At 36.7% G+C, this 16,465-nt stretch overlaps 1 protein-coding gene across 8 annotated transcripts in view; it reads right to left on the bottom strand.

The window, feature by feature from the left end:
- Heatr5a (HEAT repeat containing 5A) overlaps nt 1–15,056 on the bottom strand; it is a 121,091-nt gene extending 106,035 nt beyond the window's left edge. For 5 of the 8 annotated variants that reach the window (XM_027929835.3, XM_071607817.1, XM_071607818.1 and 2 more), the window contains exon 1: nt 14,960–15,056. The gene's annotated coding sequence lies outside the window, so the exon portion shown is untranslated. Of the gene's footprint in view, nt 1–85; nt 104–14,346; nt 14,558–14,636 lie in introns of those variants that run through there. The other 3 variants (XM_071607814.1, XM_071607815.1, XM_071607816.1) reach the window with 3 other exon arrangements.
- Nucleotides 15,057–16,465: the final 1,409 nt, after the last annotated feature.

Here is a 16,465-nt window from a genome sequence, read left to right on the forward strand (position 1 = left end):
CCCAGTAGCTCACACATGCTAGGCAAGTGCTCTATCACTGAGCTACCACCCAGCCCCCCTTTTTATTTTCGAGACAGGGTCTTACTACATTGCTGAGGCCAGTCTTGAACCTGTGATCCTCCTGCCTCCTGCCTCATCCTTCCAAGTAGATGAGATTATAAGTGTGGGCCACTATGTCCAGCTTTATTACTCTTAAAAAAAAAAAAAAAAAAGAGCAGACCAAACAAATAGCATTCATATGCATTCATTTCTAAAACCTTGCTAAACAGAAGAGATATTCCACTTAAACTCTGGAACTTTTAAGGTCAGATCACTCAGTGCTACATTTTTAGTTTCCTTTGTGAAGAAACAAAATACCCTTTTACTAAAATGGGTCACAGGTACAAATGACCAAATTTCCAGATCTCCTACTAAAATTCTATAGTAATGCTTGCCATTTTCAGAAGTCTTTGCCCTACTGTTTTACTCAGAGGTTCAAAGTAGGAAAAGAGGAACTTATGCTCATCACTATCTGTTTCCCATCTCATAAAGACACCACTTGTAGTTTTTAGTTTTAGGAAAGAGTACCATCTCAACTTGCAGATGATCCTCTTATCTCTGAACCTTGTTGGGAAAGCAAACACTTTTTTTCTAACGGCACTAGGAAGACGTTGTCCAGGAATTGTAGCAACATAGATCATATCTATTCTGACCCAGATCCACTGTGGCCTTAACATTACTGTAGCAAATAATCAGCAGAAGATGGACGTTTTGTTTCTTTTGTTCATCAGCATCTCCTGGGTATATTTTAAAGCCTTTCTAGAACACACATAACATATAAATGTATAAAATATGGCAAAATACTAACAGGCAAATGTAAGTAGTAGGTATATGAGTGATTATTTTACTACCTTTAATTTTTCTTTCATTTATAAAAATATCACAATAAAAAGTAGAAAAATTATTTAAGTAAGAAAAGAAATAAAGCACCAGCTGGCTTCAAAATAAAAAAGAACTACTTAGGCATGATGACAGAAACCTGTAGTCAGGAGTCTGAGGCAGGAGGATGGCTTAAGCCCAGGAATTTGGGGCCAGCCTGGACAACATAATGAGACACTGTCTCTTAGGGGGGAAAAAGTATAACTACTATTTAACAGTCGCAGCAGCTATCATCAGGAACATGGAGGAACAGAAAAGGCACTATTAGACACACATAAAAGATGAGTATTCTATTCACTAATATAGCAAAAATAAATTTAAGTAAAACTCCTACCTAAACAGAAAGTGGTAATTTCTGTTTGCCTAGCATGTGTAAGGCCCTGGCACCACAAAAAACTAAACATACAAAAATAAACCAGTCATTTCATAGAAATATAGATAAATTGCTACAAGTAAACTAAAATACTTCAAATATATACCTTATATTCGAAACAAATTTCAATTGTTTATAGAAAAGCCACTTATGTAAAGATATATTAGAAAATCAGATAAGAGACCTGGGGGAAGGCTTTTCTTTCTTTCATTGTTTCTCTCACAAAGTTTACTGATATAAAATTACTTAGAATATCAGATCATCATAAAATGACTCTAAAACTGAAAAGAGCTTCATTAAAAGACAGTTGTCACAAACTGGTTCTTTGCTGGCCAAATCTGTCCTGCAATATACTGGGGGGAAAAGTTGTTAATATTTAAATACAAGAAGAATACACATAAAAATTGAATTCATATTCCCATACAAACCTAAATCTGAGGAGCAGGATCTCTCCATCAGGTCAGTTCCTACCTAGCCTGCCATATTCAATTATTATTATTTGCCAACTTCTATGGGATTTTATTTATATTTTATTTAACTTCTATGGACTTGAGGTTTTCAACTCCTTTCCTATGTCTTCCTTGTATCCTCAGTCTTGGGTCAATACTAGATTCTAGGATACTATCCCAGGGACCAAAGAATCACTTCCACCTCACTATCACAGTCTTCTCATACCTGTGCTTTAGCAACCTGGGTGGTCTCTTCTCAATGAGTCCTTACTGCCTACTTAGTACCACCCACAACCTGGCATTGACAGTTCTTAAAAACAAACAAACAGAAAACCCCAACTTAGGTTATTTTCAGAAATGTCATCTTTATTTATTTTTTAAAATTATCTTTATTTTTATAATTTAATTTTGTATGTGGTGCTGAGGATTGAACCCAGTGCCTTATGAATGCAAGGCAAGTGCTCTACCACTGAGCTACAACCCTAGCCCCCAGAAATGTCACCTTTAGGGTACAAACATAAAACAATCCTGCCAAGAAACCTATTTTTACAAAGACAACATGAATTCCAGATTTTGTTTTAAAAAGCCCTCCCTTTCTTCCTTAAATTATCAAAATCAAGAAGTCAAAATATTCACAATTAAGGACAAAGTTAAAAAAAGCTAGAGAAATAATTTCTAGAAGAAATCTACTAAGTATACAGAAGGTGAAAAACAAGTTTGCATTCAATAACTATGATTGTTTGAGGAAAATATTAACCCAGTATCACCAAGAAAATTTCTCACAACTACCAGGTCAAATGAAAATACTATCTTAAGAATCAAATTACCCTTTCTAGAGGTCACTGGACTGCTGAAGAGACATTTTTTCCCCTCAGGCAGCAGCAATATTGTGGTGTAAAATGATCTATCAAGAGGCAAAATAGCTAACACAATGTGATAATAAATAATTCACTAAAAAGACTATGATCACAAGCAGGGTACAAAGTTATCATTAATGCCCTCCATAGAGTACTCAAATAAATTACTCCTAAAAGAAGCAGTCAATCCATATTGGTGATCTCATTTCTAAACCCCAAGTCTAAAATGTACCTGAGATCTCCACACATGTGGTATCAATGTGATAAGAAAATGCATTCTGCAAATAACAGAAGCTCCTTCTCTCAAGTCTCACTTTAGGAAGGTGGATTCAGATGCAGGAAGTGTTACTTGCTATAAGTTTTAATAAAATCACAACAATATAAACACCTAAGGAATGTTTATTTTTCTTATTTTTTAAAATTTCTATTGAGATTATTTAGGTTACTGAAAGCAAGTATTTTTATGAAAAATACACATATATATTTTTTCAAAGATAGTTGCCACTTGAAAAAAGATTTCATAAAACTACCACTCCAACTGTAATGCCAGCTATTTTAAACAGCAGCTAATATTTATTGACCAACTACTATGTCTAGGTACTACTTTAAGTGCTTTACATTTATTTTCTTGAAAAATCTAAAAATAGTCCATGAGGTAGCTATTTTTATTAGCCTTTTAAGGATGAGAATATTGATGCAGAGAAAGCCAAGTACCTTTCCTAGGGTCACACAAAATTTGGTTGTACATTTAAGCAATTTGACTATAGATCTGTACATGCTTTAACCACTATATACTATTCTGCTACCTTTTGATCTCATTGAACCCTTCAAATGTCTAGAAGCCAGCCAATTTTAAAAAGCTTAGAATTTGTAGATAATATGGGAATATTATGAAACATCAGCTTATTGTACTACTCCCTGTAACTAGGTTCCTTATTTTAATACATTTGGGATTCTCGAATTAAAATAAAGTTAGAGATTTTTACCTACAAGATTTCTCAGGATATTTAACAAGGTTAATGTGCATTATGAATCCCCATGAATGCAACATAGTATGAAGTATTAATCAAAATGCTGCCAGCACAAGATTAACTTCTTACTTAACAGACCTATGTAAGCTGTTCCAAGGAGAAATGTTAGAATGTACATGTTCATGACCATTTATACTATATTTTTAAAAGGTTCACAAGAATATTGACAGGCACAGTGGTGCATGTCTGTAATCCCAGTGGTTCGGGAGGCGGAGGCAGGAAGATTGATAGTTCAAAGCTGCCCCAGCAAAAAAAAGCGAGGTGCTAAGCAACTCAGTGAGACCCTGTCTCTAAATAAAATACAAAACAAGGCTGGGGATGTGGCTCAGTGATTGAGTGTCCCTGAGTTCAATTCCCATACCAAAAAACAAAAAAGGTATACAAAAATATTAATTCTGTTACTTTATAGCTAACCTTTATATGTGCCTATCATACACCCAATAATTAAGTGGTAAAATCCATGAGATTTTTTTTTTTTTAACTACATATCTCTCTGGGGCATACTTCTTTAGTAAAACTGCTTGTATTTTGTATATGAGAGATACCCATAGTTACTCAGTCATAATTTTCATCCTGGAGTTGTTCCCTGTGATGAACCTAACCTAATTCCATCTTAAGACTGCGAGTCATCTCGTCACAAAGTTATGAAAAATTTATTTCTGTTTTACTATAAAATACAAAGATTTCTATTTGGCCTGACAACTTGATGTTTAAACTTGTTCGAAATTCCTGTCCGTGCTCTGAACTCAACCATGCCTGGCTCTCTTGACCAGATGACAACCCTCCCTAAAACGTCAATGGCACCTCAAAAATTCTGATGTTGGAATTTCAATTTACTTCCTACCTTGAAATGTTAAGCCATGTAGATTATTAACCTGTTATCTACCTTTGTATTATGCTTGCCAGAATCCTGTTAGCTGTAAGTTCCCATGACACCCACCTTCGTAACTTTTTGTACTATGAAACCTTTTATCTGGAGAGCTGGGGGGGCTGATCTCTAGCACGGCTTTGGGAGATACAGTCGCTGGCCAGCTTTTGTGTACACAATACAAGCCTGCTTTAATTTGATTTAATATTGGAGTCAGTGGTCTTTTCTTTGTGTTGTGGTTCAACACCTGTTGACAAAAGCATGGTGAACTAGACCTAAGGTACTAAGGAACTGTCCAAATCATGTTTCTCAGATGGATACACCTAATAGTATGCCAACGGAATAAATATGAGACATATTACTGGAGGATCAAATTTTACTTTAAAGAGTCCCCCAACAATAATTTATTTATCCCATACCCACCCCCGTACTAGGTATTGAACCTAGGACCTTGTACACGCTAGGCAAGTTCTCTACCACTGAGCTACCTCCCCAGCCCCAACAATAATTTAAAACATTATTTATATTAAGATAAATTCACACTATGTAATAGAAGGCAAAACTAATAAAACATTTCAAGAGAACACATGTGACTTCAAAGAAATTCTGAACATGATAATGCCTTCCTAGATTCCCTTAAACAAAATCATTCCCCTCTGTGGGTAAGAATACTAGTTTATGGGCTGGGGTTGGGGCTCAGCAGTAGCGCACTTGCCTGGCATATGTGAGGCACCAGGTTAGATTCTCAGCACCACATATATAAATAAACAAAGGTCTATCAACAACTTAAAAAAAAAAAAAGAATACTAGTTTAATGGAAAAGTTTAAGGACCATTAAGTGACAGGGCAGTGGCACACACCTGTAATCCAAGCTACTCAACATGCAGAGGCAGGAGGGTCACCAAGTTCAAGACCAGCCTGAGCAACTGGAGATATAGCTCAGTGGTAGAGAACTTGCCTAGCAAGGAGGAAGAGCTGGGTTCAATTCCCAGCACCTCACACACACATATACACAAAAATAAGAACCACTAAGCTAAACTGGGTGCAGCAGCCTGGTGTAGTAGTTCCAGCTAATCAAGAGGCTGAGGCAGAACTGCTTAAGCCCAAGAGTTGAAGATCAACCTGGGTAATACAACAAGACCCTGTCTCAAAGAAAACAGAACAAAACAAAACCCTAAGTATCTTGTAACCTGAATTACACAAAATTTCCATTTGTGTAGGACAACAACAACAACAAAAAAAAAAAGAGGCAAATTATTGGGATTTATATGATTCAACACATGCTCAGTCTTCAAAGATGAGGCATAGTATATGACAGGCTAATGTCTATACTTTGCATAGCATGCCCAATGTGTTTTTTTTTTAAATATTTTTTAGTTGTCGATGGAAGTTTATTTTATTTATTTATACGCAGTGCCAGAAATTGAACCCAGTGCCTCACACATGCTAGGCAAGTGCTCTACCACTGAGCTACAACCCAGTCCTGCCCAGTGTCTTTACTAGCCAAGAGTAACACATGTATAAATACACATGATAGAAAAAGGAAGCAACAGAGGGCAAATTTTCCAGGAACAGGGTTGTCTAAAGTAACTGGTATAATCAATAAGGATTAGTTTTCCATCTGAAAATGAGTTAACATCAAATTTATGTACACAAGGTAATGGCAAGCACCTTCAACAATCTCTAATAAAGATACAGGCTACTAATCCTGACAGTCCTGATAGAAAGAGCTACATAATTTTCTCTATCTAGGGTTAACAGATCTGTTTTGGTTGAGATAGAAACAATGTTGAAACTTATTGGGGAAAAAAGTATTCCTTATCCTTTTCAGTCTAGTTTCTCTAGTTTTGTTCAAAAAGAATAAAGTAAAACAAACAAAAACAACTCTCAAGAACTCCCACACTTAAGGAAACATACATAAATGCTAAAATCCAAACTTTCTCCCAAAATACAGTAATTAGATTTAACCTAGAAAGAAGCAGGAGAGATCTACCCTGACCTCAGATTTCTATTTGTGATTTAGGCTTAGCAAAATGATAGGTTACAAAACAGGAGCTCACAAGTTACACAGACCATTAGGTCATCCTTGAGATGTTACCTAAGGAAGACTTGCCCGCTCCCAAAAGAGAAAATGAGGTGCTTTTAGTACCATACTTTACATGATCTCCAGGCACAATACTCAAGTTGACTTGCTGATACCTTTACCACAATATTTTCTGACTTTTGGGTTAAAATGGAAATTGAAGTAAGTTTTTTTCTAATTTTGGAGTTCTTAAGTTACAGTTTGATAATTTAAAAAATCTTGTCTGTATTTATTCCATCTTTGAATTGGAACTATCTTTCCACAATAAACTATTTTAAAATTTGGCTAAAAAAAAAAAAAAAAGTCACTTCTGTCAGGCACAATGGCACACGTCTATAATCCCAGTGACCCAAGAGGCTACAGCAGGAAAACCAACCAGCCTGGGCAACTTAGAAGACCCCATCTCAAAATCAATCAATCAATTACTTACTTCAGGAAAATCTCTGACAATGCAATTCAAACTTACAACATTATTTTGTATGATCTTAGTCTTTCTTATTACTCTGTAACAACCGTAAATATAAATTGGTTATCATTAATAGATACTTTAAAGTGTTAACTCTATAATACTGATTTAAGCTCAGTGAGAAATAATTTGTTTAGCTGGAGGATTCAACATGACATGTACATTAAATCTAAATATAAATGCAAAAACTTTTAGAGTTAATATCGAGATTTTAGAAAAACTGATAGTTTTGCACTAATACAAATGGTTCAACTCTTTTGTAAAACAACATAATGTATCAGGAGGAATAAAAATATCAAAACCATTTGACAAAAACATCCAGCTTTTGAAAGTTAACTAAAGAAAAAGGGAAATAACAAAAAAATAAAGTGTTAATTATATCATTGTAGAAGTGAAAACTGGAAACATCTTATAAATCCAACACTAGAAAAATGGTTAAAGTTTGATGTACTTAAAGAATATTAGGCTCTGATAAAAAGTATCATTATGAAAACTACAAGTGCTGAGTTTTTACATGCTAATAGAGACATACAGATTAAAGCAGTCTTTACCAAAGTATACTTTGAAGAACAACAGTGCCAAAGAATGAGAACAAGTATTCTAACGGGTAGGGGCGGATGTGGGGTCCAAGTCGAAATAGTTTTGGAAAAATCGCTGAAGTCGGCAGGTTTTTTTAACCAGGTTTTCTTCATACACCCACACATATAGCATGTGATGTATCTCCATATATTTTAACTTCAGACCTGTCCTCCAACCCCTACATTTTTCTTCTCAGTCCTAAAGGGAATATCACAATGGAACTGATTCTATAGAACACAATCTTTAAAATACTAATCAATTAATCTAATTTTAAAATTTGTTTTTGTTTATACTATAATAGGATTTTTCTTTAGAAGTAGAAGAATAAGTAACAAGTCAAGGTCATACTTCTACTTAAGAGGCCACTTCTGATTAATATTTTCAGACAAATTATATAACATTCATAATCCTAAATATAAACATTATTTTCTTAGCTATTCCTGGGATATGAATAAAGAAAGACAGTTTTAATTAACTTAGTATATTTATTAGTTTTTGTAATATTTGTGCTACATATTTTTAAGTAAGTTTCACATTCACACTCTTTCCAAACTAAAAAAAGTTTATTATACCATAAATTTTAAAATTTGATTTTTAGATTTCTGAATGCAAATTCACATACAATCAAGTGAATCTATGGTTCCTTAGTTATATCACACAAAAGCTTTTTTTTTTTTTTTTTGGTGCTGGGGACTGAATCCGAGGCCTTGTGCATGTAAGGCAAGCACTCTATCAACTGAGCTATATTCCCAGCCCACAAAAGTCTAACTTATTACGTGTACCAAGTCTAACACTAATACCTTACACACACACACACACACACACACACACATCACACATCCACTGTACGAAGAATCTAAGTATTTTTTCCTATGTGATAGAAATGAGAAGAATGTTGTTTCTCACTAATGCATAATATAAGGCAACATGAACAGCAAATACAAAAGCTCCAAGAACTGACAGAGAGCACATCCTATAGTGTAGAGAAGTTAGGATGGATTAGAGAAGAAATAGGAATTATAGGAACAAAGAATTTATAGTTTGGGGTGAGAAAGAGCCAGAAGTGGGGATGGAATTTATTTTGCCTTCCTCTTCCCCCCCCCCCCCACAAAGTACTGCATGTTACTATTAGGGTTCTGGCAATTGTCTTTCCAGATTACAAAAGAGAAAAACCCATGAAGTGCAAAAGGAAAGTGTTCTAGGTGGAGGGAAGACGAAGTAGTAGAAACAAACTCTGATAAAACAGTGACAAGTGAAAAAAACTAATATTTTTAAAGCATTTACTTACCAAAACCCTTTCATTTACTATACTATTAATCCTTATAACACTGAAGTTTATATATGATTATTCTCATTTTAAAGATAAAGAAATGAGTTTAGGGGGGCTGGGGATGTGGCTCAAGTGGTAGAGCGCTCGCCTAGCATGCGCAAAGCACTGGGTTCGATTCTCAGCACCACATAAATGTAAAATAAAGATACTGTGTCCACCTAAAAACTAAAAAATAAATATTTTTTTAAAAAATGATGAGTTTGAAATCTGACCATGGGCTGTGTATGGAGCTCAATGGTACAGAGCTTGAGATCTCAGGTTTGATCCCTAACACTAAAAAAAAAAGATGTCCAAGGTTAAATGCTATTTAAATAAAACCCATGTCTAGTTCAGTGTCCATGTTCCTTTAACTACTTCGCATAGTCTCTAATCACTACTATACTGAGTTACTATCATAGTTGCTGAAGCATCTAATCCTTATAACCTTGTTGTTGTTTTTCATCAATTTATTCTCCTGTCTCCAGTACTTTGAGGCTTTTTGTTAAAGTGTTAGGTCTTCTAGAGACAATCAGCTTCTAGAGAGCCTTCCCATTTACACAGGTAAATCAATAAGTACTAAAAGTTTTAGTTTAGTTTAGTTTAGTCTTTGGCTGTTCTTGACAACTTTTATTACGCTCCAATCTACCCACCAAATTCTCCCATCTCTTCTAGGGAAGGGACATTTCATTCTGAACATCAAGGAATGCCAGAGGCAGATTTTAAGATTAGAGAAACCTTACTCTTCTGTATCTCCTACTATATTCATCTAAAAGTCACTATCTGGGAATCTCACTACTTGGTACCTAGTTGAAAATAGTGTACCAGGGAACAAAAAGTAAACAACAAAAAAAAGTCTATATGGCAATTTGTTGTTTCAGAACTGATGGATTTTACTGACATAAATCCCTCAAAGCCCATTTGTTCATATTTTTTAAAAAAAATATTTATTTTTCAATTGTAGTTGGACACAATACCTTTACTCTATTTATTTATTTATTTTTATGTGGTGCTGAGGATCCCGAACGCACTGCCTCATACATGCTAGGTGAGCACTCTACCACTGAGCCACAACCCCAGCCCCTGTTCATAGTTTTGACATGATGGATAGTCCAGTTATCTGGATTCTAGCTAGAGTGGAATAGAGCACCACATTAAAAGTGAAGGAGCACTGGGCATGGTGGTGCACACCTGTAAGCCCAGCTGCTCCAGAGGCTGAGACAGGAGGATTGTGAGTTCAAAGTCAGCCTCAACAAAAGCGAGGCTCTAAGCAACTCATTGAGACCCTGTCTCTAAATAAAATACAAAATAGGACTGGGGATGTGACTCAGTGGTTGAGTGCCCCTGAGTTCAATCCCCGGTACTAAAAAGAAAAGAAAAAGTGAAGAAGCAAACCCACCAGGAGTAGGAAGAACTCACAGCAGACACCTAGCAGTGATAGAGTGACAGAATAAAGTGCTATTTAATATAGATATTTTTAAAAGCAAAAAATATGGGGCTCTCAGTACAGGAGTAAATATATAAGATGCCATTATTTCCTAAGCACAGTAGGATTTATAAAACAGCACAGGAATTTCTGCTCAATTTTCAAAATAATGCTATCCTTCTATTTGCTGTTTGCAGTCTGACACCTAGAACTTCATTGTTTAGCCACTGGTTTGGTTAAGAATCCTCCTTTTTCCCCCTCCTCTGTTCATGGCTTTTATTTTTTTTTTAATTCTTATTTTTTTAATTAAATTTTTATTTTATTTTTTTTAGTCACACATGGCAGCAGAATGTATTTTGACATATTGTTCATGGCTTTTAAACTGGTTAATATTTACAAATTCACACTATGTCTGACATCTAGGCTCATCTTCATGGTTTGCCTCTCTAATTCACAACCTAATTTACAGAATACCTACCCTAGAACTTAGCTACATTTTTGAGCTCTTGGAGCCCCTACCTGAAGGCTTTCCTTGCCAGACAATGCTTCTCATTTCCTACCAGATGTCCAGCTTGGCTCTTAGCTTTGCAAGTGTAGCTGCCTGGAATAATTCCATATTACTTTTTGCCTTCTGGCTGCCACTTTCTGGCCCACCCATGTAATACAATGAACATAACATTTATTTCATCCTATTCCCATGTTGGACTGGGAAGTACTCTGTCATCAAACTAATTGATATTTCTGTAGCAAAAAAATAAGCATAATTCACATAAGATAGGATAAGTAATGACTATAAATAGTAGTTCCAACAATTCAGGCTAAGTTTTGCTGCCAAATAAGTTAAGAAAAACTTTGCAAAGCCTTTTGGACTCTGGAATTAAGACTCAAGAGATTTTCTACCTATATATTTGCCCCCCTCCATTTCTTCCCAAACTATTTTTTAATGAAATTTTAGAAGTGGATAATTTCAGTTTTATGTTCATTTTACTTATATAAAAATGAATCACTTGTATTGAGTAAGATATTTTGTGTACAGGCACAAAAATATGCATATATTCAACATATAGAAACTTATGAATGAAACAGAAAAGGATGTAAATGCTGATGCATATTTAAACAGAGAAACATTACTTAGGCAACCAAGGTAAGTAAATTACCAAAAAAAAAATAAGACATTTTATTTAGTAATTGGTGCCATCTTAATAATCTTATTATTTTAAGATTAGTAAAATGTATGTACAGCTTTAAATATTTGCAATTATTACCTCTTCCAAATTTTCCTTCTTTTTCTTTTTTTTTAATCACATAGCAGCTCTAATTTCTTAGGCAGGTAACTAACATAGCATTTTAATATTGCTATTAAATTGAAGGAGCAAACCCACCGGGAGTAGAAAGAACTCCGTCTTTTCTAGAAAGAAATATCTTTTAGATTGTTATTAATAATAAAAAAAGTTCAAGTATGATTATGGTTACACAGTCCACTTTTAATCTGTTGGATATCTGTTCAGATAATTCTCATCTCCTACTTGGTTCTTACTGTAGATACATGTTTAATTTCATGTTTACTTTTATACTTCCAATAATACTCTATCTGACCATATAACACATTGCTAACGCTAAATTCATGTTAAATATATTTTGTGTGTTGGGCTGGGATTGTGGCTCAGCGATAGAGCACTCGCCTAGCACTGGTGGGACCTGGGTTCGATCCTCAGCACCACATAAAAATAAAGGCATTGTGTTGTGTCCATCTACAAAAAAGATTCTCTCTCTCTCTCTCTTAAAAAAAATTTTTGTGTAAAGTTTAACTTATTGTTGCTTATAATATAGTAAGAGAGTTTACTAAATAAAACTTTTTCCTGATCAGACTTAAATTAAAACTAAAAATCAGAAAATTGTTAGAGAAACAGAAATCCCTCTCTCTACCTTTCCAAGTGGCCAGAGTTGCTGAAATTAAAAAATTCCATATTAGGTAAAGGTAGCAGAAAAATTATGCCCCTATTCTATCATCATACCCTTAGGATGAAAAGGTATTTATCTGATAGAATTAAAATAGAATTTAATCTATTTCCTCCCACAAAAGATTAAGCATTCAGAGTTCTAGTCCTGGGAACCACAAATTTTTCCCGTAAAGGACCAAACAATAAATACTATAGGATTTGTGGGCAATACAGCTTTAACACAACTACTCTTAAACAACATATAAGAAATACATAACCAAATAAGCATGGTTGTGTTCCAGTAAAACTTTATTTAAAATATCTGCCACATTTGACCTATATGATATAGATGGCCATCTCCTGTTCAGATCCAAGAATTTAATACAAAATCTAGACAATGAATCCAACTAAATAATATAAGCAAGTCTTCACTAATTCCCCAGTTAATTTCATTTCTTAAATGAAGCATAATAAGTTTTTTCACATCTCCTTAAAAAGCAGAAGTGCTTTTTTTGTTTTTGTTTTTTTTAAATAAGAGAATTATAGTCTCATTAAGGATCATTCAAACCCTTCAATTATACTATGGGGTAATTAACAAACCACACATGACTCAATTAGCTTTTTTTTTTTTTAAAGATGCTATTCAATTGTTTAACCAGAATTTAGGATAAAAGAATTTCAGAACTTAACCCGTTAATTTATTCATAATTAAGAGAGGCTCATAATTAAGAGAGTCTGTTATAAACTGCTTCAATCTCTTGTTTGAAATAAAACTAGATGGAAGAAAGGAAGGATGGCTAGGGTTTTAGCTCAGTGGTAGAGCACTTGCCTAGCATGTGTGAGGCATTGGGTTCGATTCTCAGCATACAAATAAATAAAATAAAGGTCCACTAAATATTTTTTTAAAAAAAGCTGTCTTTAAAAAAAAAGAAAGCAAGGAAAATATACGGAGTAGAGACAAGTAGTAAAGAAGTATTTCAATTTTCCCCATAAAGAACATGTTTATTATTGGGCTGGGGATGTGGCTCAAGCGGTAACGCGCTTGCCTGGCATGCGTGGAGCACTGGGTTCGATCCTCAGCATCACATAAAAAATAAAATAAAGATGTTGTGTCCACCGAAAACTGAAAAATAAATATTAAAAAATTCTCTCTCTCTCTCTCTCTAAAAAAAAGAACATGTTTATTAATTTATTATAGTTATTTTTAGCTAATAACTTAAAAGGCACTTTGGAGTAATGTATTTTCTGTCACTAAAGTCAGACACTTAGATAATCAAAGAAAAAGGAAAGGCAAAGTGACCTAATTTAAGACCCAGAAATACGAGGAGAGAGGCTTAAGCTAGAATTCAGGTCTCCTGTCTTTAAGGCGAGGGTCTTTTTCTATTCTATGCAAAATGACTGCATTTTATGAGGCATTCAACTTAGTGTATTTTCCAACTGTCACTATACTAATGTTATAAACCCTGTCTGCTTACCTACTTTATTAAAAAAGTTGATGGTAAATGAACACAAATCTCAATTTCAATGCTTACCTAAAACTATCGTTTCAAAGTCAAAGTGAGAAATTCTAAAATGTTTGGAAAATGAATTGAGACAATTCTCCTCAACCCATCCATTTAATGCCCAGGTCTAATACCACTTTTGCTTTCCCTAACCTTAAATAATGTCCCGGACAGTATTTTCTTTGAAAATTCTTGTCTGTATTTGTCTAATCATCCTTAAACTTTTAAGGTCTCCTCCAGAATGTAAGTCCTTAAGGGTGCCGAGTTCGCACATAAAAAGTGCTACGTATTTGTAGAATAAATGCACATAAAACAATATATAATTAAAACCTTTAATGAAGAAGTTCAAGTCATCTTTCATCTGACTTTACAGTTCGAATTATCTTAATTTGCCCGAGGTATACATTATTGTGATTAATAAGTACCATAAAAAAGCTCTCTATAAAGTTTCTAAAGATTTATGATCATTTGAAATGAAGTCGTGTTGGCCGTCAGATGAATTAAAAAGAAATGTTTTCTTATACTAAGCAAATGCCACCCCAGCAAACCTTGTTTCCCGAAAAGGACTGAAACTAGTCCTCCACACAGAAGGCAGTATCCCACTGTTTCTTCAGGACACTCGTCTCGAGGATGGCCCGGAGAAAATGCACGGGCTTCCGAAGAACCTCAGCCGAAGCCCAGGTCGGGGCTCCGGTCTGGGTTGACCCCGGGTGCGGCGGGCGCCGCAGGGCGGGTCCGGGGAGCGGCGCGCGGGCTAGGCGGGCTTGAACCTCCTGACCTTCCCCGCACACCCGGCCCGAGTCCCCGGCTCCCTCGGGCGGACGGAGTCCACGCCTACCTGTTGTGCTAGGGGAAAGCCAGAGTTTCCCGGAGTCTGGGGGAAGGACGGTCGGCACCGGCCACCGGCCGGCCTCACGCCCTAGTCAGTTCTTCCTGGGCGGTCTCCGGCCCCGTGGGCCAAAACACCTAATCACCTCACCGGATCCGGCACCCGAGGTCCTCGTTTCTTCTGCGACCACATCACTGTCGCGACCACCCCGGTGATCCCAGAGCCGCTCAACTCAAGGTGCGGGCCCGGTGCGCTGTCCCTCAGCGCAGCCAAGCAGCCCGACACCGCCCCCTCGCGCCCGGAGCTGCCTCCCGGGATCCCCGACTGCTTGCCTTGGGGTGGTCTTCTCGATTCAGCACCTGCCCACGTCCCGCCACGTTACCGGTTCCTCAGCGAAGCCGGGCAGCACCGGGACTTGCCGGCGGTGGCGACTGCGAGGCAGTGGGCCGGGCGGGGCGCGCGCGGGGCGGGGCCGGAAAGCTGGCCGCGGCCAGCGCGGCGGCAGCTAGCGATTGGGAGCGCGCCCTGCGCCGAGCCGCAGGTCCGAGGCGCGGCCAGCCGGCCGCCGAGCCATCGAGCGCCCACTCTGGCAGGCGTGACCGTTTCACCGCCGAAAGAGCGATGGAAGACACTTGAGGACCAAGTTGAGTCCAGGACGGTGGCTTTGCAGTCCGGAGATTCCGGCCACAACTATTTTTGTCCGTTTTTATCGCCAGCCAGAATCCGTGGGCTCAGCGTTGGGGCATCTGAAGGCAAAGACAGCTGAAGCCAGGAGTGATTCAGACAGGGCAGAGCGTAGATGGTGGAAAGCTGCACGTCCAAGGGGGCCGCTCAACTTGACCCCTTGACTCTGGGGACATAAGTAAAGTCAAGGTCACACACTGAGTTGATGGTTGAACTGGGACTAACAGCCTGTTATGGGCGTTTTCCCAATCTGTTTTGAATGTAATTTTTCAGTTTTTATTTTGAAACAATCGCAAGCTTACAAAACGTTGCAAATATAGTACAAAGAATATTTTTCCCCCCGAGTCATTTGATATTGGGACCACACTGTCCCTAAGCACCTTGTACATGATCACAATATAACTATCAAAATAAAAATATTTATATGATACATCACTTTTTGCCAGTTATCTAAAAAGTGTTATTTATGGTAAGAGTATTCAGATTCAAATCAAACATCCTATTAACTTATCATCTATCGTTAGTTGCCTTTATTCTAGAACACTTCCTCATTCTTTGACTTTTAAAGATTCCTGACCAATTATTTTTATTGAATGGTTTTCACTTTGGATCTTTCTGATTATTTACTCATGATTAGATTCAGGCTAGGTATCTTTGACAGGACTCTCATAGAAGTGATGCTGTACTCTTTTCATTGAATTCTACCAGGTGGCACAGTTTTAATTTCTCATTCTAATGTTTATCTTAATAAGACAGTGTCACCAGGCACTGTGGCCCAAACCAATAATCCCAGCGACTCAGGAGGCTGAGGTGGGAGGATGGCAAGTTCAAGACCAACTTCAGCAACTTAGCAAGGCCCTAAGCAACTTAGCAAGACACTGTCTCAAAATAAAAAAAATAAGAAGGGAGCTGGGGATATGACTTAGTAGTAAAGTGCTCCTGAGTTAAATCCCCACCATCCATCCCCGCCCCCCAAATAAGATGTGTCTGCCAGATTTTTTTTTGCCTTTATAATTAATGTGCATTTTGTGAGGGAGATTCTTTGAAGCTATCTTGTTTCAAGATAATTGTAAATAATCTTGTTTCTCTTCAGACTTATAATAAATGAATTTATGTCAGCATGGATCCAGAGTTTCCTATTTCATTAAATACTT

Source organism: Marmota flaviventris, chromosome 2 (genome assembly GCF_047511675.1).
Source record: "Marmota flaviventris isolate mMarFla1 chromosome 2, mMarFla1.hap1, whole genome shotgun sequence".
In the NCBI taxonomy this organism is placed as follows: Eukaryota; Metazoa; Chordata; class Mammalia; order Rodentia; family Sciuridae; genus Marmota; species Marmota flaviventris.